The sequence below is a fragment of the Pyrgilauda ruficollis genome, unplaced genomic scaffold, assembly GCF_017590135.1.
Source record: "Pyrgilauda ruficollis isolate IOZ18807 unplaced genomic scaffold, ASM1759013v1 scaffold111, whole genome shotgun sequence".
Lineage (NCBI taxonomy): Eukaryota > Metazoa > Chordata > Aves > Passeriformes > Passeridae > Pyrgilauda > Pyrgilauda ruficollis.
Window position 1 is genome coordinate 134,482 of NW_024509322.1, and position 18,621 is coordinate 153,102.

The window sequence follows — 18,621 nt, forward strand, 5'->3', positions numbered from 1 at the left end:
ATGAAGTACAGAGGCAAGTAAAACAGGCAGGAAAGGTATTAAAGTTTGTATGCTTAGTCAGTAACAGCAAGAACACCTGAAGAAGGGAATCACGGAATTATTTAGGTTGGAAAAAGACCTGCAAGTCCAACCACGAAGCCAACACTGCCAAGGTACAGCAGCAGAAAATCCCTGGGATTGCGTGGCCAGGCAACTTTGAGAAGCTTCAATGAAGGCAGCCCAAATTCAGACGGTCCCTTTAAAAGATGTTTTTGAGTTGAATGAACACATGATCAGATCCCAAGGGAAAGGGTTTCCACATAAGTGGTGGCAACAGCTCTGATGACCTGGGCTGCCAGGAGCTCCTAAACAAAAATGGAAGGGGGACGAAGATTCCTGTGCAAAACAAGCCTGTACAGCTGAATTCAGCAGTTCCCATGGTTAAAATGAGATCTGTACAGCTGAAACTTGTGAAGGCGAACTCTTGCTGAAGTAATTCACAAATTATGCAAAACCAAATCCATCTCAAAAGAATACTGAATACTTTTCAGTCTTAAATACAAGGAAGCTTTGCTCTGTGCTACCTGGAGAGACATGGAATCAGGGTGGTGAACAGTGACTTTGTGCTTCAACCAATCAGCACCGTTGCTTAAAAAAATACTGGAGTCTTTTGGCAAGAAAATACAGGCCAGTCTTACGTAACAACTTTCACTACAGTAAGAGTTACTGGTAAACTGAAATGAAAACAACAAAAATTATTTTGACAGTACTAAAAAAACCGATCAGTCAACACTTGCAGCAGTATCTGGAAAAAAATCTTTTTCCATCTATAGAGAACAACATCAGTATGTGATGCTCCAGGAGACGGGCATATTCTGAATTTCTAGTTCATAACTCCACAGTGTTTTGTGGTGACAGACATTCCCTTGCCCCAACTGCACAATCCTCTGTTGCTGGGGTTGACTTGTCCTCACATCCTTCTCTTTGCAGTTTCAGCTCTTTCCTCCTCTTATCTCAGAAAACCTCACCCTCCTCAGACTACAAAGGAAGCACAACAAACTAATACCACATTAGTATGACGCACATCTCAGATTTTTACAGGCTGAAGATGCTCTCCTCTTATTATAAACCACAATAAAGTATTAAGAGCATGAGAGCTGGCACAGAGATTTCTTACCAAATGCTCTCCTCCTAAGAGAAATATTCATTCAGTTGAGAGAACAAAATTATTTAGTGTGAAGGTCACCTGGTTTAGCACTAAATACTGTTCAACATCTGGTCTCAAGATAAATATCAATTTGTGTCTTTAAAGCAGAGTTTATTTTTTGAAAAAAATCTTTACTAAAAACAGCCATCACATCCTGAGAATTTCCACATTCTACCTGCCAACACTCAGACTAATTTGCCTTGTATAAGCCCTCCAGCAAATCCAAAGCCCTTTTCCCTTGTGTATAGCTACCAATTACTACAACACAGACACTAAAAACTCAACAACAAAGTAAACATTAATACCTAGATAACACTTGAACAGCTTTTGCTACATCAAATAATTATTTTTTTGCATTCCAGCATTGTGGCGCACACCTGGCTGTGAAGTTTTGGTGTTTAACACCAGGAGGATAAACCCATAGATGCTGCTGGCTGCCAAGCAACACAACCACCACTAATCCCATCAGAAAAGGGCCAAGAACCAACAACATTCCCACCAGGAAGAGGCCAAGAACCAAGAGCTGACAGCAACTCCATGGTTTCACCACCTGCTGCTGAAGCCACCTGTACCCATTTCTCATCCCTGACTGTTCCTTCCCCTTCATGCAGCTGTGCCATGATCTAGACCTTGGTACTGACCCTGGAGAAGTCTGATTTTGCTGCTTTTGTGGCTGGTTCTGCAGTGGGTTCACCCATGGTTATAGGAGCGCCATGCCAGGAGCAGGGGTATCCAGGCAGGAACTGGGGGATGCTGACTGCTTCTTTCAGCAATTCTGCTGGTTTATGTCAGCTTAAAATTCTATGAAACTATGTTGTAGAATTAGGCACATCCAAGTTATAAATGTGGCAAAAAAAACAAAAAAAAAAAAAAAAAAAAAAAAAAAAAAAAAAAAAGAAGCAAGCACAGACTGTTTGTCCCATAGAACAAATTACTACGAGAGATATTGAAATCCTCATGTCTAAGTAACTCCCAAATAAGCCAGCCTGCTTCTGAAAAGCATTTTCAGCAGATGCCTGTTAATTTTTCAATCAAACATAAGCTACTGAGCTCAAAACAGGGAGTAACAGTTACATGTAATGACCTGCAACACCCTAAATGTCAGACTAAATTACCCATCAGTTCCTTCTGCCTCCCATCTCCGAAACGCTGATATATTTTAGTTCCATCCCTAGCTGTGTCAGATCAGCAGGCTTTAACAGCTTCAAACACAAGAGTCAAACGTAATGATATCCCTCCTTGGAACAGATCCAGGGGTTGAATCTGATTTCTTCACGTAGAAACAAGCAGCTCTTAACATTTGATCTGGAATTCGTACCTCGTTAGGAGGGAAGCAGCAGAAGTCTCACCCATTCCTGGTTCCAAGCTGGTGATGAAGAAGGAAAAGGAGAAGGAAAAGGAAGAAGGAGCTGTGCTGTGCTAGAGCTGGTCACCAACCCCATCAAAACCCTCAGCTGTGAGTGCAAGAAATGATAATTTTGCCTGCCACGAGCAGACAGCTTCTGTGAGTCAGGAATCTTCACGTTCAGGAGCTCTGATGAGGAGGGTCAAACCAGAAACCTTGGCTTTCAGCATCGTTCTTCGTGCCTCAGTATGTTATGGGTGAAGGAAGATGCCTTCTCTCTGCCTCAGTAACTTGTGTAGTATTTCATCCTTTGCAGATTAAAAAAAAAAAAGAGAAAAAAACCCCTCTAAATTTACAAGACGTGTAGCACTTGGCAGGATTTCATAACTGCTGAGTGACTGAGATGAGCTCATTTAACACAATTTTTGAAATAAATGTATTATTTTGTATAGCTGAGCCTATACATTCTGCAAGGCACTGGGAGAAGGGAGGGATGATACAGAGCATGGCCTGAAGAGTGTGGCGTGTTGCCAGTGCCCACACACACTTATCCCTCTCCTTTCCAGCCTCTGTCACAAACACACACCCCCTGGAAAGAAACAATCCGCTAAGGGCAAGTAGGAGCATTTTTTCCAGTGCTGCCAAAATCCTATTTTCACTTTAAAATAAAGACTGTGCTCGTTTAACTACAAGATCCCTGACACACATAGCAACACCTGTCAGAGAAGTAGAAATAAAACAAGCAGGGGGGAAAATCTGGATTTTCTTCCAATTCTCTCCTGCTTTCAGTGTGACCAGGAAAGTGGAATTTGTCACCACCATGGGCAAACTGCACTTTTAAATCCAGCATGCAGAGACAGACTGTGGATTGGGGAAGAGTGGTCAGGAACAGCCATGGATACACAGGATGGGAATCCAGTGCTAGGAGAGCCAAGCCCATCACTTCTCACACCTGATGCTTCTGGCTTTACACACCTTAAAAACCAACTGTAAAGGAAGACTCTGCACAGAAATATCTTAAGAAACACGAGGCTTTAAAGTCCTTTTATATTTCCTGCAAATTCACAATCTCTGTTTGTATCTGCTCCTTTAAGTAGCTCAGGTGTGGGATTTAAGGCAAGCTCCTCAGCTGAATGAGCTGCACGTCACAGCATAAAAATCCACTGCTAGATTCCTCATCCTGTAATTTATATTAGTCAATAATATTAACTAGGTTTCACAAAAAAAAAAAACCAAAAAAAAAAAATCTGTGTTGTTTCTAATTACCCAAAGCAAAAAAAAATAAAAAGCATTTCAGTCTTTCAGAAAATTAATACCTGAAATTATCAGCCTCCAGTACATGCACAAAACCACCCAGTTAAGAGATACCAGCAACCAAAGGATGACTGAGGAATAATTTTTTTTTTTTTTTGCAGTTTAATTCCAACACTGACTGCCAGACTGTAAGAACAAGATTGAGCAAGCCAGGGGGACAAGTGGCAGCCTACTCATGTACCAGGCAATTCAGCAAGGGCTGAGAAACAGGACAAATGAACCCATTTTCAGCTTGGACTGATCTGGTTATATCACCAACCCGAGCTAAAACCAGCTTGGGAATCAGAGCAGAGACACTGCTGTCGCTGAGCAAGCACATAAAGGAGGCCAGAGGCATCAATCAAATTCAGGAGGGAACTGTGTAGGTAATAATCACATAAATATGTATGTTTAGGGATAATCTAAGCAAGGACTGGTTTTTTGGGTTTATTTTTTGGTAGTTTTTTTTTTTTTTTAATGGATATATTTTTAAAAATGCAAGAATATTTTTTCTCTTTTTTAAAAGCTGTTCACTTTGGAAGGATCCCTGCTTGATCAATGCTGAAAACACTGGAATTCTGTCCCTGAATTACCGTTTATGGTCCAAGTAATGCAAAGGTCAAGAATGAACACACCCAGAACACAAAAGACACCCACTCTTGTGCATTAGAGAAATATTTACTTAATTAGTCACAAAGAAGTTCATTTACCCTCTGAATGACTGAAAATACCTAAAAATTGCATCAGTTTTCCCTTTGCTATAAAATAATTAAAGGCCTAAATCAGTTCCACAAGAAAAACTCATTCCTAACCACAACCAAGGCATGAGTACTGCAAGATCTCCTCGTGGAAAAATAATTATATTGATTTAAATAAAACAATGAAATTACTGTTAGTAATAGTAGCTGCAAGCTTGCAGGAATTTACTAGTTCAAGCAAAAATTACCAGCATTAAAAAAAATTTTCTACAGAAATTCTATATAAAAATCACTTGATTTGAAACAAATCATGCCCTTTTGTGAGCACCACAGTAAGTTATACTCAACTATTACATGAGTATTAAGCTAACCCAGTTTTCCTTTATATAAGTTGCCAAGAGAATGCTCTTTCTCTTCACCCTTTTCTGATTTCCAGGAAAAAACGTCTTGAAAAACTGCTTCTGCTAGAATTACTGGAGTCTGAAGTATCACCAGTAATTTACAATCTGCAAAGGACATTACTTATCCCTAAAAATTTAGAGATAAAAATATTTTTAAATCGAAGCACAAAATTTTTTTAAAAATCACAGTAGTCATGACAACCCCATTCCCTTTCCTTCTGCTCACCCATGTCATCAATATGATACCTAAAATAATCCACGGTAATTAAACTATCTGCAAGAGACATCGGCTTGTGCAGAAAATAATTCGAGAAGAATTTACACCAAAAAGTGTTGTGGTTTAATGCCAGCCAGGAACTAAGTTCCACACAGCCCCTTGCTCAGGGGGATGGGGAGAACTGGGAAAAGTTAAAAAGTGGGTAAGAGCAGCTTAATAATTAATAAAATATAATTATAATAATAATATATAATATAATGAGAAGGGAAATAATAAAAAGAGAGACAACAAGTGATGCACAAGTCACCAGTCACTGACTTCATGCCCAGCACATCCCAAAATACCACTGACTCCTGGCTAACATCCCCCAGGACATGATGTCCCATGGTATGGAATATCCCTTTGGCCAGTTCAGGGCCACTGTCCCACTCACTTCTTCATCAGCAGAGCCTGGGAAATTGAAAGTCCTTGACTTGGAATAATCACTCCCCAGCAGCAACCAAAAACATCAGTGTGTTATCAATGCTATTCTCACACTGAATCCAAAACACAGCACTGCACCAGCTACTAGGGAAAATTAACTCTATCCCAGCCAAAATCAGGACAGACTTGTTAGTTTGACTTCAGCTCCTGGAAAAAAATATGGAGAGGATTACAGTGGGTGCTGCTGAGGGTCTTCTGATGAATACATCTGCCAGACAGTGTAAACACAAGCTTAATTAATTTGATATCTATCTGTGATAAGATCAACTGCCCAGGGAATTAAGGGGAGGAAGAGGATTTAGTTTTTCTGGCTTTTAGTAAGGTTTTTGGTACTCCCAGCATCCTTCTGGGCAAGTTGTCCCCACTGTGGGGTGAGCAAATTCAGGGTGCTCTGGGTGACAAACTGGCTGAAGGGCAGAGCCCAAAGAGGTTCCAGCTGCTTCAGGACTGTCACCAGCAGTGCTCCTCAGGGATCAGCCCTAGGCCAGTACTGTTCAATGTATTTATCAATGACCTGAATGCTTCAACCCTTTAGCAAGCCCTGAGCTGCTCAGGCAGTTGGACTAGATGATCACCGTGGGTCCCTTCCAACTGAAATATTCTATTCCATGCTAACATTTACACCTGGGTGTAAAGCAAGCACCAAGTGGGAAAAAATCCCACCTAATCCTTTCAGCAGGGCACTTAGTGGCCATCTAAACCTTCCAATAAAATCTCTGATTTCACCAACATGACTCAATTGTTACTTTTCCTCCCATTACTTGAACAGCAGGTGACACGTCCAGAGATGGTGAAATCATTTGGGCACATCAGAGCACATCCCTGTAATTCTGCACCTCTTATTCAATCCATACAAGTATTTTAAGACTCCAGTCAACTGCACTGCAGAGTCTGATTACAAGAGCAGAATAAAACTCATCAGGACTATTTCTGGGATTTTAATGGCAGAGTGGCCAAGGTAGCACCATGGTTTCTATTATGGATCTACAATTGACAGTCTAATTTTATTCTAACCCAGTACATTCCCCTCCAACTGCTTGACTCAATTCTTACAACTCAAGAAAGATTCTAAATCAACACATATGTTTAAAAAAGGGTAAGTGCAGTATTAATAATTTTCGACTGTGCCTTCAAAAGCATATTGTGGCATATATTGTCTTCATTTTGAAAGACAAAAGACCTGGATTCTACAGATTTTCACAGAAAAATACCACATCTGTAATAAACCCCTACTTCTCTACAAAGCACAGCAATCAAATCACAGAATATTGGGATTTATCTCAACTGTCCACACCAAGAACCAGCTGTCCAGGTACCCCTGTAGGTAAAGGAGGTCTTCTTAAACTAGCAGAGCTTTCATTATGATTAACTTCACTAAATCCAGTTCTCTCCATGAGAAAATGAATAATCCTATCCTAAACTTTTTAAGGCAGCCCTCCACTGACTGTAAAGTCCAGAGTGACCTGCTCAGATCAGTTATTCCCTGACATTGCTGTTCCTGGAGTCTGGAGGGATTCATCCTGTTGGCAGTCAAAGCTTCTCCTAGGTGGTTTCAAGGTAAGGCTCCTGTCCAAAAAATTAAACACTTGGCAAAAGGAACATTTGTACTTCTGGTATTAAAAATTACATAGGCAAGCCCAGAATATTAATTAAAGACACAGTGACCCCGTGGTCATCGGCCAAGGAAATGACGCTGAGGACAAAGACATTCTGCCCTCCTGGTCTGACCACAACCTCCCTCTGCTGACAACAAGATTTTTCATCTTTCTATGAGAGAAATGAACCATCACATCTGATTTTATTTCCTGAAACTGCTGAGTCTTTTATACCTAGAGAGGATAAAACAGATAGACAAGAACCTTAGAGTGAAGGAAAGAGAAATTAAATGCAGGTAGCAAAGCACAATTTCTCCCCTTCACAATATAGAGTAGTTCCCCTCACCTGATCTTTACATCAGTCAGTGACCTATGTCTTATAATTAGACAATATTGTTACCCTAATAACGCAATGTGCAAGATTTAAAAACCTAATGCTACTTTACTCAGCATTTGGTCAGAAAACCAAAACAGAACACCAAAATAAAATTTATAAAACCCCACTAAAATATACCCAGCAAACTCAATACTTTCTTTTAAAAATAAAATAAATAAAATAAAATTTAAAAAGATTAATCAACTTCTATGTTTTCTAACCAAAAAAGAAAATTACTGAGTCTTTGCCACATGGAGATCCAGAAAAGCTCCTGGGCTGTTTTAACATGCACTTCACTGATGCAGACCTGCTGTCAGCAAGCACCATCAGGTCTGATCACTGCACTCCCTTCCAAGCCTCCTAGTTTGTCATTCCTGTTACTGATTCAACTGTATTCCACAGAAGAGAAAAACACCCTGAACAATACCAAGAATAACATCCTTCCTTTCCTGTTCGGATCCATTTGTGTCAGTCATCTTCCTCTCCCAAGAAATTTCCAGGCATCTTCTGAAACACGGAGCCGTAATTCCATTGGAATTTATCAGTCCTGTGGTTAAAGCAAGCTGAGCAAGCTTCACCCTTAGTGGCCAACAGCTCTGAGATAACTGAGAATAAATGGAGTTGGGAAACTCTCTGGATATCAATTTCCTATGTTTCTGTTGGAAAAAAAAATAAAAAACAAAAAACCACACTTGACCAGCCCTTGACCAGCACTGAGCAGACCCCAGCAACCACTTGTACACAAGAATTTATGTGATTTATTTCATTATTTCTGTTCTATTCACATAGTACAGGGTGCATACCTTCCTTCATTCTTCTCTGTCCTGCCACTCTCTGTTTTGATTCAGACTTGAAGAATATATTATCAAATAACATTAAATACTGTTATCAAATAACATCAAATACTGTTATCAAATTCAACAAACTGACTAAAGTAAATGAAGGGAACAACTGAAGGCCCTGGAAATTGTGTCTGGAGAAACTGACTGCCAAATGGCCACGGACACACTCTGTACTTTTCCACTGTTTGGTTAAAAGCTGTTAAGACAGGTCACATGGAGAGATGGAAAAGCCTTATTTAATCCCATGTTGGTTCAATTACCTTTCATCTTCAATAAGCCAACTCCACTGGGCTGCAGCATCTATTTCCCGTAAGATAGTTAAAAAAACAAGTGTAAAAACACTCCTCTGCCACCCAAGGCACTCTGTGGGACTGCTGCACCCTGGGTCTCCCCTCCTGCACCCTGCATCTCCATCAAAACCGCACAACAGATGGATTTGGGTAAAGCCCCTGAGAACATCAACTTCTCTGCTGCAGCTCCCAGAACTATTTACATGACAATACAGACACGAAAGACACAGAAATTGCTTTAGTGTTGAAACAAATCCTTCAGGTCAAAACAAAAGATCATGTTCTAGCACTGACAACTATACAATGCACAGTTCTCTGTCGTTCCCAAACTCACCCAGTACCCCAATACTGCTGCTACCTGTGGCACTTAAAATCAGAAAATCCACTTACCAACTAAAACCACTTTTAGTTTAAAAAAAAAAAAAAAAAGCTTAAAGGGTGGAAACAAAAAAAGGACAAAAAGATTTTAATGTAAAGCAAGAGGGAAAAAAATATCAAATATTGATACAGCAAAAAAGATACATTTACTACTGGAGAATACTTGATATAGCCCTTTGATCGTTTGTTGTGATTGTAAAATCAATTTTAGAATTTCTGATTTATCCTTATAATTTTCAGAAATCCAAACGCAGATGATTTCTTGAAAATTTTTTTAGTTATGCAAAACTGGCTGCTTACTTTTAGGTTTACACTAGCAGAAATTTGCAATAATTGGAGAGAAACTACAACAAATTATGCTACAATAACAGGATCTGATTCTGTCCACCTTTACCATGTAAAAAGATGCCAATCTTGGCAATACAGTGCTCCCAACAGAGAGTTTTTCACCAGCACTAATGCACTTCTCCACCAAGGCAAAGAAGTACCAAATCTGATTATTCACAACAGCATAAAAATCCTGAGGAGTTGTGGAGACAAGGAAAGCCCCATTAGCTGGGCTTTTTTTTTTTTTTTTGTCTTCTGATTAGAGCAAAATAGATGCTCCATGCTTGGCATATTCTGGAAATAAACCTACAATAACTTGGGAAAAGCAGTGCAGTTCTGGCAAGCAGCAGAGAAAAGCTGATCTATAGCAACGCTCTATTTCAGCACGTCTGAACTTCCTCTGTTCAGCAATTCCTTTCCCCCATCCCACATTATCCACCTGGGAAGATGAAGGCAGAAAGCTGCTCCATTCATCCCTGATCTGCTCCTCGCAACACCTCACGGGGCTGCAAAACTCCAAGTCTGGCAAATCTGTCGTAGCAGAGCCTAAAGGCTGCAGGAATTAGGATTTCACGTGTGAGTACACTCCTAGTGGTAAATGCACACAGGATCCTCGTGTGCTACCCTACAAATACCGATGCTCACAGCAGGGGTGCCATCTGCACTGCTCCTCTGGAAGTGTCTGCCCCTCTGTGTAAACTCCTGCCTCCCTCCCTCCATCCTGCCCTGCTCCTGCTTGCCCAGCTGTCCATCCCTCAGCTGAGTTTATGAGGATTTAATTTGCTGCTACTCACGGAACAAGAAGTCAGTATTGATCTGTTTTCATTGCTCTCAAAATCTGAATGATTATCTTAGTGCGCCGCCTTGAATGACTTCCACAGGAACTCGCTTTTAGTCAAAGGTTAAGAATCTCTGTTGTAAAACAAAAACCTGATCGAACTGATGTGTGTAATTGAATATAAACTTACAAAGCCATTTTTAATTTAAAGGGTCTGAATAATCAAAAACCTGCTTTGCTACAACACTGCAAATATTGTGTTACTATAATTACTCTCTCTGTTAACACCCTGACAGTACCATCAACTATTCTTGTATGAACAAGAAACGTACTTCAATATTTATTCATCCTGAGATCAACCTGTCTTATTACAGTAATCTAGTATAACCCCTCAGTACACAGCATTTCACCCAGGGAAAAAAAACCCAAAACAAACCAGCAAAACCCCCCCAACAAAACCCAACCCTCGTTTTTAACATTCTACAATTCAGTGTCACAGCCTCATCCTCATTCTCCTCATAAAATTAAAAAGGTTTCTCATCTTTTCTCTGGGTAGTAATATGAGGTCTCATCTTCCCCTTCCATGCTCAGAGTTTTCCAAAATTCAAATCAGATCATTCAGAAAACCAGTGCAGACCTCTAATGACATCACAGAGTGTGTGTTTCTGCTCATACATCAATTACTGTTTACAGTATTCCAGGCTATTTTTAGGATGAGTGATTTAAAGGTCTTTCTAAAAATCATAAAGACAGACTGAAGAAGCCTCAGTCATTAAAAGTTCTGCAGCAAATAAAAAGAACTTGAACTACTTTGCTGAGTCAGGTCGTACTCCAGACTTCTAGAAAGTTCTGCAAAATACAGAAAATCTCTGCAGGGTCAGAAGATAAAACAGTGCCCAGACAAACCTTGACAATTTAGCCCAAATGATGAAGAATTAATTGACTCAAGAGGCTGAAGCTTGAAATCTGCAGAGTGCACAGTCTTGTCCACAGAGTCAGAAGAGACACTCAACTCAAAAGTTTGGAACCAGGCTGGATCCTTGTTTTCCAACAACTGAGGACCTCATACAGAACACCAAGTTCTTGTTAGAAGGCAAAGACTGATTCCATGAAAAATAATGATAAAGTCAACTCAACTGATGGGAATACAAATGGATGAACAGGAACCGTACCCTAGGAAAAGTAAAATGCAGGATTTGCTGCAAAGATGAAAGAAATGTGTGAAAAATTAAACTGTGTTAGATACAGACACTGAGGGGAAGGTGAACCAGCGTGCTCCCACACAGAAATTTTGACAAAACAACAATGCAACAGCTCCAGACCATGTGTTTTTTAGGAGGTTTTATCAAAGGTTTGCTTTTTAGTCTGACAAAATGGAACTACAGAAACAAGTTTCAATATTGAGGAAAATGTCTCCCAGTGATAGTTTATGAAGCCAGAGATATAAAATCACATTAAACCCAGAAATATTATTTTTCAGGAAGATATAGTTCAATCTTGACCATCTACCATGGCAAAACTATTAGTACATTTTCGAAAGTGACTTTGAACTGGCTTGTGCTACTTTTTGTAGCCTCAGGGACTATTACTTTGGAGGAGTGAAATGATGCATTTTCACTTTTACACATCACAGGGACTATAACCAAAGTAACAACAAGATTTATACACTGAAAGCCTGTAGGATTCTATTCTATATCACAGCAACGCACCACACTTATTAATAATCTCTGTCTTAGTTTCTCTTTCTCTCCATCTGGTGTTATTTCCGTGCATCCTTCAGTAACTTAAAATTTGAAACCATTTTTCATTTTCTCGTGTCATTTTATTTGAAGCATATGCTTCAGTTATCATCTTTGTCTGCATGTGTGATATCAATAATGATTCTATACAGAAAGAGTCAGATTCCGAAGTCTTTATTAGGTAACAGCTTGCCTCAGCAACATGGGCAGTCTACAAACTATTTAAATCAATTAGACTAATTTCCATATTACTCAACCTGACACAGACACTGCACATCAGAATCTAAGTAAACACATATAGACAAGTAAAAGAAAAGCTATTTGCCAACACTGTGAAACACCAACACACGGATTAAATTAAGATTACAGCCAACGCCGCATCAAATCCCAGCCACTGATCCACGTCACACAGTGTCCTGACCAGCAGGAAACACCACAAACGTTTCATACAAAGGTGTAAGGAATTCCTTGCAACACAAAGCTGTAAAGTAAATGGGAAAAAAAGGGATCACTTCCACCTAAATGTCACCTATTTCGGGCGGACGAACGCCCTCGAGAATCCGTGTTCTGCTTCACCAAGTAATCCCTGGGAGATTTCCTCACGTCATCACACTCTGGTTTCGTCCATTACACAACCCTCTCTTTTAATTTCTAGTAAAATCAAGTATCTTAATTAACACATTACTATATGGCACCCATTCAAGACAGAATTTTTCAGTACCAAACCAGTTAATAAGAAAAGATAAACAATTAGTTCCTTAATATCACGGTCTGTGTGTCCTCCTAGTGATAACTATCTGAAACTGCACTGATCTGCTGCTGCAAGCTCCTGTCCTTGCTTTAACTCTTAATTTCCTTCATTTCGCTTTGATTTTGGGAAATTCCAGCTGCCAAGCCACATACTGCTCACTGTTACTCAGCCAAATAAAGCTCCACAAGCTCAGCACTATGGATTCACTGGGGACAAAATCAAGATGCAAAGATAACTAGTAGCTACTGCACAGCAAATGTAAAAGCAGTAAAACAATTTCATGTTTCAGAAGAACACACAAAGTGCAAAGTACTTAAAAGTTTAGGACCTTAAGCAACATGGAAAACTAAGTGACCCCAACACAATTTTCAGCTAAGTCTATGTGGCAGTTTCACCCAAAGACAAAACTTTTAAAACGTGAATAAACACGAATGTTCATCCAGTGTGATCATTACTGAAGATTCATGAACTTCATTTCTACAACAAAGCTGGACTACAGCTCTGCAGGGCAAAGGCTTTAGGTCACTTTACCTGAACCCTTTTTTATCACAGGTTATTGCATTTCATCCAAAACAGAACTTTATCTGAGTTTTTCTCCACCTGTCAGGTGGTCATGCACTCACCCGAGAACTGACAAAAACCAAAAGACATATTCCCAGATTATTTCAGATGAATGACAACACCAACCTACAGAGAAATGCAAAAATCATCAAGGGCTCTACCAGAGTGAAAATTCACCTGGACCTCAAGCCAGTAGAAATTTTTGGGACAACCTGCAATTCTTATGACCACACTGCATCCTCCCCAAGACCCAGAATAAAAGAAAATACACACTAGGAGATGAGGATGTTGGTGCAACAGCCACAAGTTTAAAACCCAGACAACGAGAGGAAAAAAAATACTACAATATCAGTATCAACAGAACAGTGAACATCACCACACTGAGGGAGTTTAAACCCCTGGTTCTTCTCACAGGAGTGACAAAAGCCACAAAGCTGAATTTTAGGAATCTCACTGCTACACAGGCAGAAGAGGTTTGAGACATGTAAGGGTTATGACAGACATGCTATTGACAAATGCTAATTACCAATAAAATTACCATGGAAATTCACAGGAATGTTGCCAACTTTAGGTTGACAGGCAGCATGTCTTTCTGGAAATAGAGTTTATAGCTGCTATAAAACAGCATGATGACTGGCTAAAACCACAGTATTGTTAGAAGTGCTTGTAAAGTTAAGAACTATTTGTATTTAAGAATTTCCCATTGCTATTACTTCTGTGAAGTCTGGCAAGTTTCAGTATATTGTGCATGGTCATAAAAAAAATAATCTGATTTGATATTGATGAGTGTATTACTAATCCTAGAAATTCACATTTATCTTCAACCTTCAAACTGACACATGATGTTCAAACACTCATTTTCACAGCAGAATGTCTGTATTTTCATACACTGCAACACTTAGATAATCTATAAATAAAAGCACTCCTTTAAAGGTGTTCTAGCTAGTCTTTACTCTGCTAGGTTCAGTATTAGCCTTAAGTAGTATTTTAGCTAATTACTATGAAGAAAAAAATCCCCACAAAATAGAAAAAATATTCAACTCAAATATTTCATCCAGGCATTTTAGGATTATACTGTTATTTTAAAAAATACATACACTTTTGAAATATGTCAGTTCATCTAATCTGGTTAAAAAAATTAAAAACACAGACATAACTCTATTAAAACTACTTTAGAAATTTAATTCTTCCTTCAGACATGCTCTTCATCTTTCCTGGTTCCCACACATGCTGACCCGCCACAGTTTAGTTAATTTATATTGCTTTGTGAGGACCATATTTCACTTCAAAGAACACATTTTGGTTGGAATCATCTCTTTTACATTATAAATGTCATACAATCCAAAACTGTGTTCTATGTGATGAGTAATAAAACTTGGCTGCCTGTTTCCTTTATCACACACACATATATATATATGCCTGGGGTTTTTTTATTATTGCCAAATCCTTCATGTCTTACAGAAATTTGATGGCTACTTCCATCTCCTGAGCAACAAGGGACAGGACAAGAAGAAAGTGCTGCAAGTTCCACCAGGGGAGGTTCAGGTCGGATATTACGGAAAATTTCTTCACCAAAAGGATTGTTAAGGATTAGAACAGACTACCCAGGACATATTAGTGTCCCCATCCATGCAGGAATTTAAAGGACATGAATATGTGGCATTTGGGAACCTGTTTTTCTCAAGTGCTGAGGGAATGGTTGTGTTTCATGATCTTAGAGGGCTTTTCCAAGCCTAATAATTCCATGATTTCCAAATATACAAGTTTAGAAGCCACCAACAGCATGACAACTTTGCATTAAAAAAACCAGAATTATTTAATTTCAGCAGGTTTTGTAAGTAACTAGTTGCTTTTTACATACTTGAAATTCAACAGGAAAATAGGAACATGGAGCAATTTTGCTGATGCTGGTTTTACCTCCAGGTTATTTCAAACCTGACTGCATCACTTGCCAAAGTATGACTCACAGTTTGCTAAAGCCTGAGACTATCAATACTTTCTACATGTCAGACTGTGTGCTTGTCTCCACGCTCCCACTGCCTGCTTTGGGTTTTATGAACCCAATTTCTCTGTGGTACCTTCTCCAGCACATCCCGTGCCTCCTGCAGCATCACCCTCCATTCCAGGGGAGCACTACCCTGCACTGCTGTACAAGCTCTGGAGCAAAAACAAAAGTCAGGTAGTCAGGCAGCAGCACGAGAAGGAAAAACAAAAATCAGCTGAGTTTTTCTAAGAAGTACATTTTTAGATGTACCATGTAGAAGGTTTTCAGGAAGCGGCTCGTGCCGGAAGCCAGTGACCTCACAGCTTCATGTAAACACCACACAATTACAACATGAAAAACTGCAATATTTTCTCACTGCCTCTTTCTTTTAGCATGTTCACTAGTCACTCAGAGCCACCCAACAATGAAAACTGCAGATCAAAGGAATCAGGTTTTTACAGGTCTAAAAATAAAGATCAATGCAACACTCGTGCCATATCCAAGCAGTGAAACACAATTAAATATCTCTAATATCACAACCTTTCAACGATTTTCTTACATTTTGAATATTAACTACACAGTGCCAAACCTCAACAGGCAAATGATGTGACCCCTCACAGCCATACCACCAATGACCATAAATCCATATATTCTCTACCAACCCACCTTTTTCCTTCCCTTCCAAAATTAACTCTGTCTCTACCACTTAGCCACCTTCTAAACCATCATATCCATTAATTACCCTGCCTTTCCTCACCCTTACAGAGGATGGAACCAACTGTTAAATGCCATCACCTGCAATGAGAGCTGTAATTCCCCATTCTTTTTCTGATTTGAATTGACTGAAGACTATTTGATATTTATTTATCATTGTTTGACATGTTAGAGAGGCTTCAGGTCCTATTTATCTTTTAAAGCAGGTTTAACTCTTTCTCCATTCTTTATGTTGTTTCCTCTTTAATGAACTCAGCCAAGTATTTGGATTTGAAGCCTTAATTATTTCTACCCAAATAACACAAAAATGCAACCACTTTCTTATGATCTTTCACATCACTGACTGGAAGAATGCTCTCAGATCTGTAGGATCTCTGTGGTTTACCTCACTGAGCAGGATATTTCCAAATGAGCTGCAACACCTCCAAGTAGACCTCACCATCCACTTTTTAAATCCACCCATATACTCGGGGATAGTTTTAAATCTTGCAAAAAGAGAACATGCAGAAATCCAAGTTTTTTCAACATATGGGCTGCACTAAGTTCTTCACATGTAACTAGCTCTGGTCTTAGTTGGTGTATATGTTTAGATGCTAAGAATTATAAATTTGTCAGGTTGGGATAAGTTTTGGTGGCTTTTTCCCCACTAGTAATCCTGGTTTTTGTTTATGGCTTTTGATAAAACTGAGTTAGGAAAGGAGAACCAGAAAAATGTACAAAAAGAAGTTAAAAAAAAAGACTTAAATAATAAAAGTGGGTTGAATTTCAACAGCAGCAGATGTGCAGTCACATACCTGGGTAAAATATATATTCCCACCAGGTGAACAGCTCCTTAATTTGGAAACTGTGAAGGAGGAAAAATCCTAGCCCATTACTACGTGACCATGGATCATCAGAGTGACACCACCTGCTAAATAAAGCAACCGTGACCCCAATTTATGGCTGCCTGGAAAATTCACCTAATTACTGTGCGTGCCCTGCTTAAGGGACCTGGATTCACACTGGAGCATGGAAAGAAAGGTGGTTTTAGGTAGCAGGAATGGCAGCAGATGCAAGTTCTGCGCTTGGCAGATTGAACTGGCCCATTTCTACAAGTTTAAGAGGGAAAAAAAACAAAGAAAAAAGGACATTGTCTGACCACTGGCCATAGCCTTAGACCCAAAACTCCCATTTCTCAGTCAAGATCAGTGTCACAGTCACAGGACAGTGGCTGTGGTTCTTGCTGCCTCCCAGAACTGATGAATCCCTGCCTGGACAAGCTCCTGCTCTGCCACCCTCTGCTCCATCCATGGTTTGTGCTCAAGCATTCAAAGCAGGAATCAGCTGAGGGCAGAGAGGAGAAGCAGCACCTGCAGCCTCCACACTGGGAAACAACACAGGAGGAGCCCCAGCTCCAAAATGAAAGGCAGGACCATGAGGTTTGCGAGGCAGGAAATGGAGGGCAAGCCGAGCACTCGTTTCGTGCAGCCTCAGCTGCAGCAAACAACAGCAACACGATTAGGAACAGTTCCTGAAATCGTGTTTGTGCTTTGATGAACGATTCCAAGTGCACGTCAGAGCCCAGCACAGCGAGCTGAACTCACCGCAGGCTGGAGTTCTGGAGGAATACAGAGATCCTCAGGGAGGGACACTGTGTCCCATGCTGGTTTAGCTGTTCTGGCTGCAGGCAAGCCAAGGTGCTGAGCCAAAAATGCAGAGCAGGCACAGTTTGGGGCAGTTGGGAGAATGGAAAATTCAATACTGAATGTAGACTAGAGGCTTTGTTTGCTTACCTGACTGAAGAGGTAGTAACTGATATAGCTCCTGGTCATAAAAGGATTAGAGTAATAAATACAAGCAAAGAGGCATAAGGCAAACTCTGCAATTATTATTAAAAAGTGAGCATGAAATGGCTCTTCAAAATGTTAGGCTGGCAATTTGAAGACTTTTAAGATCTGAAAATTGGAATCTTCCTTCTAATTCCAATAATGGAAGTAAAAAACCCTGTCCTTAAGATGGAGTTTGATTATTTTAAAGTACAAATTATATAGCAATTATACAACATCAGACTTCCTATATCAAGTGACAAGACTTAGAATCCTAGGAAACCATCTCCAGTTCAATACTCTTACTAGCAGTTAGCATTAATTCTGCAGGAATATCACAAACACCATCAGCAATAAGTGTCTTAGACAGGAAACCAAGGTAAGGAAAGAGAATTATCCAATACTGAAGAAATAATGAACAAAACTGACCCAATCAAAAGTTCTGCTATTTAAAATAACCCCTTCAGCAATAAAAAAAAATAATTAACAGGAATTGCAAGATCATCCTTCAGAAAGCAAACAAAAACAGATATTGTAATTCTCCGACTGTAAAAAAAAAAAAAAAAAAAACTTAAGAGAAACCAGAAGAACATACATAATAACACACAGAGAAAGGGAACTGGTCACTAGTTATTAATGGAATACCCTATTGAGAACAGGAATACATGGACAATGCTTCTTCATGTTTTTTCAAGTCCAAATGATCAGTAATAACATCTGCCACAACAGTTCACTTGTTATTTCATCAGAACAAACACACACCACTGTTACTGAGCAAGTGAGAGCACCTGCAGCAGCTGAACTCCCCCAAACACATCAAAAGCAACACTTTTGACACCTTAAAAAGGTTGTAAGATT

General features: G+C 39.6%; 1 protein-coding gene across 5 annotated transcripts in view; it reads right to left on the reverse strand.

Annotated features, from left to right (window-relative positions):
* LOC121358840 (endonuclease domain-containing 1 protein-like) overlaps positions 1-18,621 on the reverse strand; it is a 162,360-nt gene that overhangs the window by 131,572 nt on the left and 12,167 nt on the right. Inside the window, exon 2 of one of the 5 annotated variants that reach the window (XM_041477336.1) lies at positions 2,505-2,839. The exons of the other annotated variants lie outside the window; for them this stretch is intronic. The gene's annotated coding sequence lies outside the window, so the exon portion shown is untranslated. The remainder of the gene's footprint in view (positions 1-2,504; positions 2,840-18,621) is intronic. 5 annotated transcript variants of the gene reach the window in all.